Below are 16,556 nucleotides of genomic sequence, written 5' to 3' on the forward strand. Positions count from 1 at the left end.
TAATTTTCCTTGTACTTGCCTATCAATTGTATTGGGGACATAATTACAGGTATGACAGGTGAACTCAGACATACCACACCAAAAGAAAGAAAGGTGCCAAGCATATCATAAATTACATCTGAACATGTGCCCCAATTATTTATTACTGAAACATGAAGTGACCACTTGGTGTTCAGCTATGTTCAATTACATACAAGGTGTTACAAATGAGAACAGTACAAGAAGCATCTCTGCCAGCAATCCAGTCACTATGGAAAATAGAGATAATTATAACTGAAATAGTAGACAGCACAAGGAAACCATTATATGTACTAGTGAGTATTAACACCTTGCACTGCCAGCAAAGAAAAATAAGACACAAAGGAGTACAAAGCCAAAGGCAAGTAGTCCATGAAGTGATCATTGTATGTACTCAGAGCCTGAAATTACAATTTTAAACTTTTCTAACAACATGTCTGAACATATGTCAAAGTGTTCAGACATTTCAGCTTTTGGTCTGACATAGCCAAGTTCAATGTACAGTGAGTATTACTATAAAGTGACAGACAAGTGGCAAAAATTAAGCAAACCACAAAACCAATAAAATGCAAAATAAAATCCCAGTCATCTAGTATGAACTTGTCTAACTCCTTATCCTCCTTGTCAATATCTTCATTACCGGCATCATATTCCTTTTCATCATCATCAAGCACTACCACATCGCATTCCGACGTGCTTAACTTTTCTTGGACATTCGTGCCTGCCAACCAGAACACTGCAGAGTGGACTGCTAACCTACAAGAGGTAATAGTTAGCTAACACTAAAGCGGTACACAAGATGTGCGCCAGCTAGTCTTGCTCTCTAAGCAAGCCAGCCTTAGCTGCACACCCGTATTGCGAGCGTACAAAGCTAGAATTAAAACTTAACTTACTGTACCAATTTTCCCAGTTTTAAACAAATAACGTGATGAGTAACACGAAGAATAGCACACCAACAACAGTCATTCAACAAAGAAGTAGGGAAATAACGCAAGAGCAGTACAACTTTTGGCACCATGAGGGAAATATTTCATATGTGAAATTTAGCACTTGCTCATAGAATTGTCTCGCATCCTCCAGTCCAACTTTGATCGATTTGCAACAAGCAATTCACAGCAATCTATACCCGCATGTGGAAGGCTTTCCTTTAAGTCACTTTGGCAATGGATAACTAGCATTTTTAATGGCTCGGACACTATGTCCGCACTAAGTCATACTTGGTCAGACATTTGCTAATAATGGTCGGAAATTGTCCGATGTCCGACTGTAATTTCAAGCTCTGTGTACTGTGGTGTGCCAGTAAATATCTGCTGGGCTGGAGCAGCAAGCCTGTAGTCTTTACTGTTGTACTGATCTGAAGGCATTAGTAAGTAAGTAGAATATTCCTTTGAATGTAATTTTAAAAATATTGTAGTTACTGGAAATTTTGGATTGCACATACATAAGATACTTGTGAGCTTGATTATACCTTGTGAGCTTGATTATACCTTGTGAGCTTGATTATACCTTGTGAGCTTGATTATACCTTGTGAGCTTGATTACATGGAGGTGTAAGGTATTGTGAGGATGGGTTGTGATTAATATTGCGAGGAAGTTCAAACCTCCATGATCCCTTTTATACACTTTATGATGGGTAGTAGTGTATGATATTTACATGTGTATGTTCGTTTGGTTGTAAATAATTATTTTATGTGTCTCTTTATTAGCTGACAATACCAGACACTTGTGCAGTAGTTGACATGACAAAGGTGAGTATTACAAGTATTAAATGTGGAGTAGTTTCGTTTATTTTATTATGCGCATCTAGATATTGTATACTTAACTGTAAGCTTGTTCTATTTTATAATTGGGCTGTGTGAGAAACCAAAACTCCCCAATACTTTTGTGAATACTATTGTCTATTGATGCAAAAGCCCTTAGTGGTAAGATTCACTAGTGAAACAAGTTGAGTAGTTATTTGTGACATACAGTAGAAACTCAATTATCCATTGCTTTAAACGATGTTCCAATTAAAATGCAGATGTGTGTTCTATTAGAGTATTTCAATAGCATGAAGTGGTTCCATGGAAGGAACCATGGAGGTGCACATAATTGATATTGGTGTGTCTATTGATAACACATTAGTGTAACATGTCAGCTTTATTATCCACACAACACACTACCTTGTGTTTTGATATTGTTGATGTATACAAGTGTTATGGATGTTTGTTTATTTTGTGGTTTTCTTCCTTTACAGTAAACAAGAAAACTCCTCATTAAACTTCACTTGATGCTGACCTTTTACTGAAGACCACCTCAGTGCAGTGACCAAGGCTATTGGAAACCAGAAATGAAAAGGGAGAACGGAAATGGTCAAGGCTTCTTCCATGCTACAGATAAACCTCACTTTATGATCACCTCTTAAAGAACACCTGTAGTAAAGAATCAAGTATAATTATGTAGGTCCTACACACTTTGTGACATCATGCAATAATCACCCTAGTCACCTATAGTGTTCTGTGATACAGTGAATTTTGTGTATCACATATCACCATCAATAAACTGTTCGATATGATACTGTATCATGATACTATAATGAAGTGGTCATGGCTAGTTATAACTGGCATATTAGCTAATAATTGTAATAATATCCAATTTATCTGTACCTTAAAGAGCCGACACTGATTCTACGTACATTCACTGTGTATTCTTTATTCAGTGAAACTACAGTATTATACTGATGTGACATATAGCTAGTGTGTTCTGATATTTGAAAAACAGAGTTGCTGTTAAAAAGTACATCTCTACCCAGATACCTGCCTCTACCAGACATTTAGCCACTGTAAACATTTTAATGCATGTTCTCACAAAGGCTTGTCCGAATTACTCTGCATTTTGATGAGTTGTCAAGATGGCTATGGCAGGTTGTTTACTGCTTGGTGGTGCAGTTCTTTATAGTTAAAATGTAACAGCTACTGTTTTTAGAAGACCCAAGTAAGAATATTTTAGCCATAGTAGCAGCACTTATACACACATATCTGTATGGCTTCTCGTAACATTGCATTTTATAGCACAGGTAAATAGAGAGGCTTTCTAATTGAGTATCTAGATCACTGTTACAGTAATAGAGCAATCACTGACTGTTCTGCTACAAAACTTCAATATATCGATATTTTCTAAGTACAGTATCGTGATACTTATTTGCTGTATCGATATGTATTGCAGATCCCTATATAGTCACCTAAGCTGTATGAAAGATAAAAATTCTTATCAAGCAGATGTCCTATAGCTAGCTGTTTTCAAGCCGAGCTATGTGATGTTTGGGACTTAATTGTGAAGAGGTGACCACCATAATTGAATGGTCTAATCAACGATGTCATTAAGTAGCTATGCCTTAACTAGCTTTGGGACCAAAGTCTTTGTAAAATGGTGGCCACTATGTGAGGATTTGCTTATGCATGCAGAGTAGACCATTTCCATTTAGACTATGGTACGCATAGTATGCTTTGAAGTTTAGTCGTTAATGAGGTGATTAAAATCCAAACGATACCTGTGGATAGGTATCTACACTGGTTAGGTACCTGTGACAATTTTTTTGTCATGTGTGTGACATGCTTTGCTGGATTCCAGTCACAACAGCCATCAGAAATCATCACAAGAGTGTAAAGAAAGCATCACTGGATCATAAAGATGATGGTATTCATCTAGGAAGCCCACCAGCAAGTTATTTTAGCACTGATTTAATCAGGAAGCCATGCAGTGACCAGAGCTGCACAAGCCACAATCACCCTTGGTGATTATTGTGCCATTCCTCAGGCATCAACATAAGTTATGTGTTATTAGGTCCCTTACTTTAACAGCTGTAGTTCTAAGATTTTAACACTTCTCATAAGAAATACTCATAATGGAATAAAGGTTTCCCTACTGTATGATATTGTTAAAAATCAATTTTATTTCTTATGATATCACGTAGGAACACATTTGTCCAATCAGTACATTAGTGACCACACCCACCTCTACAGGAGAGTAGGATCTGGTGATATTGGTCAGTATTGGACACTGATGTGTTTAAAATAAATTAAGCCAATCAAAATGTCTTAGAATTACATCATCTACTAGATGTGATAATGGAGAGTTACAGTGATTTGCATGTCGGTTGTCTGTCGTACAAAAATTCTGAATGGGACTCACATGAAAACCAACTATAAACAACCAGACCTTTTCAAATTCTTATGAAATACAGTATCTGATTGGCTATTTTTCACGTGATATTGCCAGCAATATTATCAGACCCAATACCCTAGTGTGGAGGTGTGGTGTGGGTGTGAGTAGTCTGTGGAGACCATGTTGTAATGCCTCCTAAATTAAAAAAATGTTTAAATGACAGATCCATATTAGGTAATACACATACCTTATCAGGGGAAGTCCCTGGTGTGATCACTTGGCAACCACAACAAATCTTTTACTTCAGTAGATGTCACTATACTGGGTGGATCACATGATCAGGACACCTTTGATGCTGTGCTACCTATAATAAACCAGGTGCCCAGTTAATACTATCCCTTGAATTAATTAACTAACTCTTTCTAAATTTTATTTTCTAAAGCTATAGAACCACACAGGTGAAGTCCATACTATGACACACAACATTTCAAATCTCCCTGCTATAGTACCACAAACACAATACCAGGTTCTTGCATTACAGTATGTACCAACAGTTGCTGTTCTGCACATTTGAAAAGTATAGCAGTATATTAATTATTGTTGTAATAATATAATAATTATACAAACATTGATAATAGACACCCCATACTGGACTGGAAACTTCTAAGCGCCACCTAATCGATCTGCGCTTTACATCCCTTATACCGTACACAGTACTGGGATTATAGTTTATAAGAATGTGTTTTGCTTACTGGTGAGTAGTAAACATACCACAATGGAATATAAGGTTTGGCCTGCTCATAGTGGGTGTACTGATGTGTATTAGCTAGAAGTTTGACAAACATGAAAGGTTAATATGAGAGGTGGGATTTGTGAACTTGTAAACATCAGCCTTAAACTAGACTTGTTCACCCCACCATTTTCACAAACATGTTCAAATACTTTTTATATGGAAAGTGCCTATACCAGTAGTAGGCCAATCCCCACCCAAGAAACAATCTACTAAACTTACTAGCTAAAGTAACTGAGCTGTATCCAGACAGTAAAACAGAATCTTCAAATGAAAAAGAGTGTTTCAAAACTTCAGGCACTAGGCCTTAGCCTATTATGCTCTCAAAATTTTACCTATTATTCTTTCCCAAAAAATTCTCCTATTATTCTTTTTGTTATTCTTGTATCCAGCCTATTATTGCATAATTATTTTCATTCAGTATAATTTATATCTGTGGCTAGTTGTTTAGTTTTCAAGATGCTGCTATAAGTAGTTTTGTCCGAATTATTGCCATAGCTATATGAAGCATTCCACCGTACACATCACAATTTTTTCTATCCATAATAGTTACAGCATACTTAGAATAGCTATCTACAGTAATAATTCAAGTGTATTTAATTATTAGTGTATTATAATAATATGCTGTAACTACTACCAGCGGCGGAGGAAGTAGTTGATATGAGGGGGGGCTGTGGCTGACCCAGACTTATTTCTATAGTTTGGTAAGGTGAGACCAAAAAAAAAAAAAAAAGGTCGCAACCAACTGACAAGAGCTTTCCACCTCACCAGCTACCATTTCTAGCTGATAAACTACATAAAAATCCTTACATAGCTCGCTACACACTGACTACTTTATTAGAGTGACTGCTCTGTTAGAGTATCTCGATCTTTATCATGATTTTCAGCCCCACTCCAAGAAAGATAATTTCGGTGTGATATCATTTTGAGGGGGGGGCTAAGCCCCCCTCAGCAGACCAAGGGGGCTTTAGCCCCCTAGCCCCCCCCCCCTTTCCGCCGCCTATGACTACTACATGTATAGCTACTAAGACTAAGTTAGGTAAATAATAACGCTCAAAGACTTAAAGAAGATACACTGGAATAAGATGTACAAGTTTCACAATTGCAGATAATCATGCAGTTAAATCCCTGATGCTGGCTGCAGATTGCTAACATGAAACAATCTGACTGCTCTATTAGAGTATTTGAGCGTTCTATTAGAGTATATCGATCTTTTAGAGGTATTTCAGCTCCTTTCAGCCAGTGCTCCTGTCAGCTTTATATCATTTGTAGTAGCTTAACACTTTCTTCTAGGTAATCAAGAAGAGACACGCCCCCTAATTCCATCGATTATTTCTATGGTCGTCCGATTATTCTAAAATTATGCCTGTAACCATCCTATAATTCCGGAATTATTCTCACGGAATTGGTGATCTACAGTCGATTGCAGAATTGTTGAAATTCCTCTTCCCGTGCCGTAAACATTCCGTGGGCTGGAAAACTATTTGTAGTGACGCCGGATCACCCGGATTGAGGAAAAAGATTAGTGTGGTTCAGTTGCTGTTGAATCCGTAGCAAGGACAATAAAATTTACTCACAGGGAGCCTTACGGAAGCACTCACGGTACGGCATACTTTTTTCAAGAATTCTGCAATTGACTGTATTATTCTCAAGATTATGCCGACATAATAGGCGCAGGCCTATCAGGCACTAACCGTGGATAGTCAGTCACGTAGTTTCATATAGGCACTATACGTGTGCTTCCAATCCAGGTAGGGGTGTCTACTATCTATGATGCAAATTACTGGTAATGCATAGGCGGATCTGAGGGGGGGCCAAGGGGTGCTGTGCCCCCCCTGGCCCTTCTCTTGCCCCCCCTTGGACCTATAATACTATATTGATACCAGAAACTAGAATCATGCATTTACACTGTATTCAGAAGTATAGAAAGCCAATGGGCAAATAGAAAACAACAGTTTAAAATGTACAGTATAGCCAAACTGTACACCTGTACACTGTAAAGAAAGTGAGGCAATAAATTTTTGAATTTTGTTTCAAGATCGAGATACTCTAATAGAGCAGTCACTACTCTAATAGAACAGTCGCAATTCCAATTCATCGATTTACAATTTTTACAAATCATAACAAAACTAGCTACTCCTTATTTTGATTTAGTATACACTTTACCATCAAACAGGTTTATCTCAGATAGGCTAACCAATCTTTCTATGCATTACAAAGCATACACTTTGTTAGCTAAGTGTTATAAAAAATTCTCTCAAATTCAATCCTAGGAGGTCTAATTTTCTCCAACTACAGTCTAAAACTGTATGTCCATCATTCATCCAGCTATATGCTGAATAAAGTTATGCAAATGAATATAACTTGTGTACTAGAATTCCATTCTTATTCTCATAGTGGAATAAACACTGTTGTGCACTAAAACTTCTTGCTCCCCCTTGGCCCCCCCTGACATTGTCTCCTAGATCCGCCTATGTGGTAATGTATTAAATTTCATAATTCACCAATTATTTTGCATTTCATGGCTTACATTAATATGCATTGCTAGGGACATGAGGAGCAAAATTTTGGTTAATCTATAGCATTATCTAACTGAACAGTCATTTTTGATTTTGAACACTGAATAATCATTGTGTACTATATGTGAGTGGTCCCAACATGTCCACAATACACATGGGGCTCCATGATATCTTCTGACACATGACACTGATATAAGGTAGTCATGTACATTTACTATACTAGCATTCAGTGAGTGACTAGCCAATGTTCTAACAATGGCTACTCACATTCCCACCCTTATTTAGAACCCTACAGCGTACCTACCTCAAGTCAACCTTCACATCTGAATAAGTCACTTCTGGTACTGGTACAGGCATGACTGTGAGTCTCTGGTCATCAAAACCTGCCAATTCCACGTAGTTGATCTGGTTGTGCTTCTGTGAGTGAAGAAATATAAAGTAGATAAGTAAGGAAACATTATGTGACTGAATTTGACAAAGTACACAAAACATTGTTAGAGATATGTGACTGGGTCTGCAAAAACCTGACACAATCATGCAAGCCTAAGTTCACAGTATAAAGCATTGAATACGATTGGTGAAATACTGGTATAAAATCTGTAATTTGTTTGTATGCTTTGTCCTTAGTGAAGAAAGTGCCTATCAATAAAATCCTGGATATCATCTTATTCACCTACTCTAGAGGATTTCAAAAATCACTGTTTCATTGCAATAGACTAAAAGATACACCAATTACTGGTGTTTGTTTACGTCACGTCGAAACAATAGTATGCGATCGACCTTTCTTCACTTCGTAAAGGGAATACGCAGTTAAGAAAGGTAATACAATGAAAAACATACCCAGTAATTGATTCCCCTACTCATGGCAACATAATGGTACACATTTCAACTCTGTATGTCATTCTGTTTATAAGTTACAGTAAGCAGCTGTACCTATACCTTGCTGTACAAATTGGATTTTCTGTTGGTGCTACTTTGTAATGCTTTAACTTGAAAGTTATTGCCAAACCTTATAGCCAGAACATATGCTTGGCTAAGTAAATTATAAGTATTTAATAAATAGGAATTCACGAATGCATCAGGCTTTAGCAGATCCAGTGATTTTAAGTACAGTGGAACCTCGATTATCCATTGAGGGGAAAGGGTGTTCATATAATCAAATAGTATGTAAAATCGAACATCCATATATTTAGCTTTGCTCAACTACTCCAATAAAACATATCAAACTACTCTGATTGAGCAGTCAATTTGGCGTTTGGATAATTGAGGTTTCACTGTATTGTGACTTTCTAGTCTGTAGAGCTGTAACAGTATGTAAAGTGTAATAAATAACCTTCAGGTCCTTCACATCTGAATAAGTCACTTCTGGTACTGGTACAGGCATGACTGTGAGTCTCTGGTCATCAAAACGTGCCAACTCCACATAGTTGCTCTTGTTGTGTTTCTGTGAGTGAAATATAAAAGATAAATAAACATGCCAATGAATTTGACAAAGCACAGAAAGCATCGTTAGCAGATATGATGTGACTTTCTAGAAAGTACAACTATATGTGTAGTATAATTGTATGTCCTATTTTGTTAACTATTTTAAGCTGGGTGGTGAGATTGGTGAGTTTTTGTATAGAAACACAAAATGGCATCAGAAGACAAGTTAAGACCAGAGGTCAATTTTGGGGTCCCCATGGACCCTTCTTGTGCTCAAAAGGCTCCATCTAAAATGAATGACATCATCCTGCAATTTGTGGCTTAACCCACCATATTATAAACACCATTCCAACAATACCATGGCTGGCTCTACTTGTTGTCACAATGACCACCACAGAAACCAGAATTACCAGTTCTGATAGAGTGATGTATGATAGTCTACTAAGCCAACAATACAATTTGTGTGTGATCGTGTGCAGTGTGTGCGTGGAAACTGGGTTATCTTAATAAAATCACGTTAAAAAGTTATATTGATTGTGCACCTATTCAAACATGTAATATTGTATGTAATCGGGATCTACAAAAACTAGACACGTTGCACAAATATGCCTACTTTTTTCTTCCACGAAGTATATGTACTATTGCAATATTCAGCCTATAATAAACTACTAAGTGGCTTTGTAAACACAGTCAGTGTTGCACATGACTTGTTATGTGATGAGGTGTAGACTGTGCCCACATGTCTGGATCATACACAAAATATTGGAATTAACATCATCAAACAATTTTAATGACATTGCATTGCAGTAATAGTAAACTTTTTGGTCATGTATTGTATAAACATTCCACAAATAGAACACAATAGTGTGTTACACTGTGTATGTAGCCAACAAAGCCAGCATGCATGCCACACTGTACATAATATCCACCTCAAAAACACCTTCGCTGTAAAAAAGGCGCGTCCAAGAAACTAGAAGTACCTGTAATCCAATGTAATTAAAAACAGCTCAGTTGTAGGGAAAGACTTCATAAAAGTAAAAATAACTGGTAACTTAAAGAGCTGATATCTGGAGCAGCCAAGAATCAATCTTACTCATACTAAATTTTTTTACTCCATGAAAGAACACCTTGCATTGCATAATTGGCTGTAAAAAAAGTGCACCCAAGAAAGTAACTGGCAATTGAAATAGCTGATATCTGAAGCGGCCAAGAATGAATGCTGATATACAACTAATTGGAATTAACAAAAAGTTTATTATCGAACCTTTATCTTTCAGCTGTGTTCTACATTCACTCTTGCTGCATCATAAATTGATTTCTTTTAACTCTAATTGGCTGGTAATTTGGCTGCCTTTTTTAATATTCAGTGTATAGAGCAAAAAAAAGGCGGCCGAATTACCAGCCAATTAGAGTTACAAGAAATCAATTTATGATACAGCAAGAGTGAATGTAGAACACAGCTGAAAGATAAAGGTTCGATGTTAAACTTTTTGTTAATTCCAATTAGTTGTATATCAGCATTCATTCTTGGCCGCTTCAGATATCAGCTACTTCAATTGCCAGTTACTTTCTTGGGTGCACTTTTTTACAGCCAATGCAAGGTGTTCTTTCATGGAGTAAAAAAATTTAGTATGAGTAAGATTGATTCTTGGCTGCTCCAGATATCAGCTCTTTAAGTTACCAGTTATTTTAACTTTTATGAAGTCTTTCCCTACAACTGAGCTGTTTTTAATTACATTGGATTACAGGTACTTGTAGGTTCTTGGACGCGCCTTTTTACAGCGAAGGTGTTTTTGAGGTGGATATCACTCATTTTTGTTATATAGTGATAGTCCCACTGGGGGAACAACAAAATTGTTAAAAATTTAATGGTAACATTTAGCTGACTGATATTGGGAAATTAGCAATAATATTATTGTCTTGGAGAGTCAAACATGTGCACCTGTCATTTTGTTTGACAAAGGCATGCACATTACAGACTGTTCACACTGTAAATTTGGAAGTATGAATTTACAGTGTAGAATAGACAGACTGTTCTATAGATTTATGTTTACTGTGGCGTTCATTTACTATTTACAACATCTCACATCTGTGGTAAATGCTTTAGATTATGCACATAATTAGCAAGTGCCTAATTAGTTCACAATTACTACGCAGCTAGCTATTGACTGTTCTATTAGAGTATATTTATCTTTTTTATAATATTATTTACAAAATATATCTGTGGAATACTTCAGGCATCTTATGCTCAAACTTAGCTAAGTGTTAACTGGGTGCGTAATAAATTACTACACAGCTAGCTATGCATAATTTTGACTGAATTCATAATACAGACAATTTATTGCACAGGCATTGATTGATGGTAATACGACGCAATGCTTACCAGCAGCTATAGTGATCTTACTTAGTTCACTGCAGCTATATACATGTAAGTCTCAGATTATATTTCAAGTGTTTTTGTGTTGTGGCACTGTAGGGAAACACTATGCATCTCCTCATCTCAATAACTGCATCATCATCATATTTATAGATCAACTGTTGTAACTGGATTGACAAGGTGTACTGATTTTCTAGTCATATAAAATCAATAAAGAGGGATCAGTAAAGAGGATGGAGGGAAACCAACAAGATATCAGATAATTGAACAAGAATTATAGGAGGAACAGTCACAATGCACTTAAATAAAACATATTCAAAACTCTTTGCTGATACGATAACCATGAACTCTGCTCAGACAATTATCTTATCATTGTGTTGAACATTTTATAATTTGATTCTTAGTGTGGAGCTAGAGCCTTAGATTTCCCAGGCCTCATAGTACATGGAATAGCAATTTATACCGGCAGATGAAAGAATATCTTGTATATGCAACCTGAAAGCTAAACTCTAGTGGGATAGCATTTAATAATAATAAATAAATACATAAATTATAGTCATTATTATCAAGAGTCCATGCAAGCATATAACAAGAGTTCATTTTAATATGAAATAGGGCATCAGAAGATACTACCAGTGCATTGAGATCTAAGCCTTTTTGACTGGAATTAAACAAACTTTCAAACTTGATGAAGCGAATTTGGTCACTGAAGGACTAGCTAAAAGTTGCAGTATACTTAGCTAAAATTTTCTGAGGGAATATGTCCCAGAGGGCCAGACTATATAGACCAGTTGACTTAGCCTTAGCTACCACTTTCACCTTACTCTGGTGCCCCTGATGTATCAGCAACATAATAGTAGCTATAGAAAAAGCTAGTTAATGCCATAGGCATAGCTAGGGTGGGTATTTGCCCTACCATCATGCGTTCCATGCGACCATATGCATCATCACACAAGAAATCCTATAGCTAGGCTATAGTACACACGTACCGCAATGCTGAGCCATGACTAAGGACAAGTACCACACAAGACTGACAATTATCACGTGATTTATTTAGGGGAAGTCCGTTGGAATGTCCCTGCAACATCCGAAGTGGACACACGTGATACGCGGTTTTGATTAAAATTGAACAAATGTTGTGTAAAATGGCAGTCCAAAAAGGAGAGTGAGAGTAACGAGACTGAGTAATCAACATTAAGTCTTGTTGTAACTGGATTTCATTTCATAGTGAGGTGTACTTTAATGCAGAGACCGTACACCGTTGTTGAAGTATGAAAGAACCCGTGAAAGAATAAGAGTCTGGAGTGGAGGTTAACGAAACTGATTAGATCGAGGATTAGATCAACATCGACACACACCGATTAACCCCATTTGCAGTATTTTAGAGTCCCGCCAGGCGAAAACTCCTAGTAGCTCCACTAGCTCGTATTAATCTCATGGCGAGATTGTAGTGACAAGGTGTACGGGACCAATTACCAAAAAACCATGGCTATCTTATCACAAGGGGGTGTCACTCCAATAGGCACTGTACTACGATCTGCGACCGGGGTCAAAGCCGGTCAAGATCGATTTTCGATTTTGACCGTTGACTTTCATCAAAAATGTCTCTTGATCACTGACCTGGTTCCGTTTATTTTCGCGATATTTTCGTGTACTACTTACTCGCGAAGCTTTGACCGTGTTGAGAAAACAGTTTGACCGTTGTTCTTCGTGAAAAATCAGCCTTGTTCATTGACCTTTAGTTTTGACCGCGGTCGCAGATTGTAGTACAGTGCCTATTGGAGTGACACCCCCTTGTATCATTTGCCACTTACATCATCATCAGAATTCTTGGAACTTTGGCTGCAGATGAAAAGTCAGTAAGTGAATCTGTGTCAGATATCGATGTTTGTATGAAAAGGTATACCCATTCACATGTTCTGGTCTAAATTACTGAATTTATGTACAGTAAACATGAAGAAGTTTGCTGCATGGGATGGACATTATTTTGTTTAATCATAGAACACTGTCATTTTCACAAACTAACCTGCAGAACTAATTCACAGTGCTTTTGTTCAATTGTAACAATAATGTAGTGAAGGTTAATAATGGCTGTCAAGACATCAAAATAGATCAGAACGTTCCTTTCCAAATATCTGGCATTCAATTTGCCATAGAAAAAGTAAGTGATTTTCAACCTTAAAATGACAAGCTTAAATTTCCTGATTTCCTTCTGCTATAGCTCATCTTAATCACTATTCACTGCTATTTCCAAATCTGGTTCGGAATCTGAGGTATCTATCACATGTCATGGGTTATCACGCCGTTTATTGCATGACCCCAAAACACTCAATACAAAATGTATGGGGGAATTCGCTACACCTGGTCAGTTTAGGTCATTTTGACAAGCCAAAATTTCCGTGAATTGGCGGCATCATTGTACTCGCAAAGAGTTGCTCTACATGTATCAAATTCAGAAAATTACTAAACAGACTTGAGGTAGGTGGTACACGATAATTAATTTAATTTTTATATTGAAATGTATTGGACATGCTGTCCAGCTGGCGTCTTTGCCATGTAGCAAATGTCTGCAAACTTCTTGATATGTCTGTCTATTCAGGTCTCTGTGTAACAATGTCAACTGTTTAAATGAATGAAATCCTCAAATGTTTATTTTGTGTAAAAAGTGATAAATTTAAGTGTATTGCATTTAATGCTCACCTATCTGTTCTTACAGGCAATCTAGTCATAGCGATTCACCCACTAACAGTGGATGTGGTTGTGATACTTAACTCTGGACCAGGTAGGACCTTTATTAGTATTGTGAATTTCATACGATTGGTCTCTTGTGTTGTCAGATTACCAAGCAAGTTGTGTTTTGTGGTGACCACAAACCCAGCCCTAGTGATAATTGGCCAGGTGTCTGATTAGCAGTTTTGACTTAAGGTATGTACACAAGCTCACAGCAATTGCTTTATAAGTTGTACTTTTATGCACTAATGTAACTTAATGTTACTTAAGATCAGGTATTGGTTGTAAAATGGGTTAAACAATATTATCAGGTATTCACTTAGCTTAAAAGTTGGAATTGGTACAATTGCCAGCGGCGGAGGAAGTAGTTGATATGAGGGGGGGCTGGGCTGACCCAGACTTATTTCTATAGTTTGGTAAGGTGAGACCAAAAAAAAAAAAAAAAAAAAAAGTCGCAACCAACTGACAAGAGCTTTCCACCTCACCAGCTACCATTTCTAGCTGATAAACTACATAAAAATCCTTTCATAGCTCGCTACACACTGACTACTTTATTAGAGTGACTGCTCTATTAGAGTATCTCGATCTTTATCACGGTTTTCAGCCCCACTCCAAGAAAGATAATTTCGGTGTGATATCATTCTGAGGGGGGGCTTTAGCCCCCTAGCCCCCCCCCCCCCCCTTTCCGCCGCCTATGACAATTGCAATCCTGAATTTCCTGTTGTATAGCTAAGAAATATATTTACCATGTTGTATATTCTGTTTGGTGGTCACTTGTTGTTTGACAGGTCTCATGTTTACGTACTTAGGCACCAAAACACATTTACGTTACCTCTGGTACACACTAGAAATTTCAGAGGGGGTTTCAGATTCCACTCAACTTTAGCCTAGCTATAAGTCAAAGACCAAAAATAAAAAAAAGGTCACAACCTGCTGTAGAACGTCGTAATTGTGATTTCAAAGGCTAAAGTATGAAGTTTTTCATTTTACACCCATAAGACGACTCGTCAATAAATTTTGGGCGTGCTATTTCCAGAGAGGATTTCAGTTGAAACCATTGCAACGCCCTTGTATCTGCCACTGGTACACCAGATTCACTTATAGTCTTAAATATAATTTTTTAATTGTTTAATTCAGTGCCTGCTTATTCTTTTACAGGGCTCACTTAATGTTGTGTCATCATGCAGATTTCGAAGAAATAATCACTTGGTGTTAAACTGATGTTTATTAAATTTTTGTTATGTGTTGTAATAGCATTGTTATATGTTTACTCTACCGCAAGGAATTTTCATGAATTTTGCAGCAATCTTAGAATTGCCTCATTTGTTCTGTCACGGCAGTTCACACTTCCACAAAGCACCATCAGTTTAAGGTGGAGTGTAGTGGCTTTCATTATGTGCGTAAACTAATGTAGGACAACAAAGTTTTGTCTGGAATGTGGTTCGTGGTTTGTGACTACATGAGTCTTCAGTGGTCATTCCACACAACTTGCTTGTATCATAAGTGGTGCATGGCACTAAATGGAGTATTGACTAATGATTTGTAGTGTCTGTACATTCTTCACGCTTTCACACCTTGTTTGTAAGACATCTGTCGATTATAAACGCTCGCATGGGGCGTGGCACTAAATGGACTCTAAAAGATTTCTGCTCAAAACGCCTTCCCTAGGGAACCTACGGATCTGCACGTTTTCACAACTTGTTTGTCAGACATTAGGGCTTGTGTCCACATTGTGTCTTTAAAAGTTATTGTAGGGATTACAGGTTTGAATGGAGAAAATACGCGTAGAATTAGATAATGTCAGGCCTAGATTACAAACACGGGTAAGATGACTGGTATAACGTGACGATACGTGTAACACAAGGTAGAGAAATAAAGTGAAATATGTCTATATACGGCTATATTTTTTATTTTAGCAAGGTCGCAAGAAAACGATGACTAAAGATTTTTTTATTACGTAACGCAATACAGATATGTTGCGTAATCCAGGGCTAATATTGCGAAACCGACCCTACACGTAAATAACTCACAGTAGTGGCCGCGTCTTTTAATTGGGCGTGCGCTTCGTTTCTTGGCCGCGCGCCTCACTACCATGAGTCTTGATATTGACAGGAAGAAAGAAATGGCATTTTCTTTGCAATATAGCTGACTGCCAGGTTGGATACAATATAGGCTGCAGGGAAAATTACACCAGTCAATTGTGAGATGAATGATTAAAATATTTTCCTTCATTTTTCTTCCTTCTTAAGCCATAGGGGATCTACAGGGGTGGGTTTGCAAAACTTTCAGACAAGTAAATATGTAGCTAAATAATTTAGCTACATATTTTGATTTATTTTTCGATCTACAAGTATAGTAGAGGGAAAACAATCCATGAAACATAATTATGATCAAATTGGTATGGCCTGATTATTCAAAACTATCATGATCACTTGAGCTGTCATGACTATCATTTGAGCTTTAATTTCATGTGACACCATAAGTGAAATTCTCGAAATACAATGTGCAAACGTAATTAGTACAAGCCCCTGCGAGCAAGAGGAACATTCAAATT

At 37.2% G+C, this 16,556-nt stretch overlaps 1 protein-coding gene and 1 long non-coding RNA gene across 2 annotated transcripts in view; one reads left to right on the top strand and one right to left on the bottom strand.

Moving 5' to 3' along the window:
* LOC136267138 (E3 ubiquitin-protein ligase TRIM71-like) overlaps positions 1 to 16,556 on the bottom strand; it is a 50,871-nt gene that overhangs the window by 25,595 nt on the left and 8,720 nt on the right. The window lies entirely within an intron of this gene.
* On the top strand, positions 12,355 to 15,582 carry LOC136267195 (uncharacterized). The gene is made up of 4 exons (XR_010706570.1): positions 12,355 to 13,131; positions 13,989 to 14,054; positions 14,110 to 14,197; positions 15,161 to 15,582. It is a non-coding gene; the product is annotated as an uncharacterized lncRNA (long non-coding RNA).

This window comes from Dysidea avara, chromosome 1, assembly GCF_963678975.1.
Source record: "Dysidea avara chromosome 1, odDysAvar1.4, whole genome shotgun sequence".
Lineage (NCBI taxonomy): Eukaryota > Metazoa > Porifera > Demospongiae > Dictyoceratida > Dysideidae > Dysidea > Dysidea avara.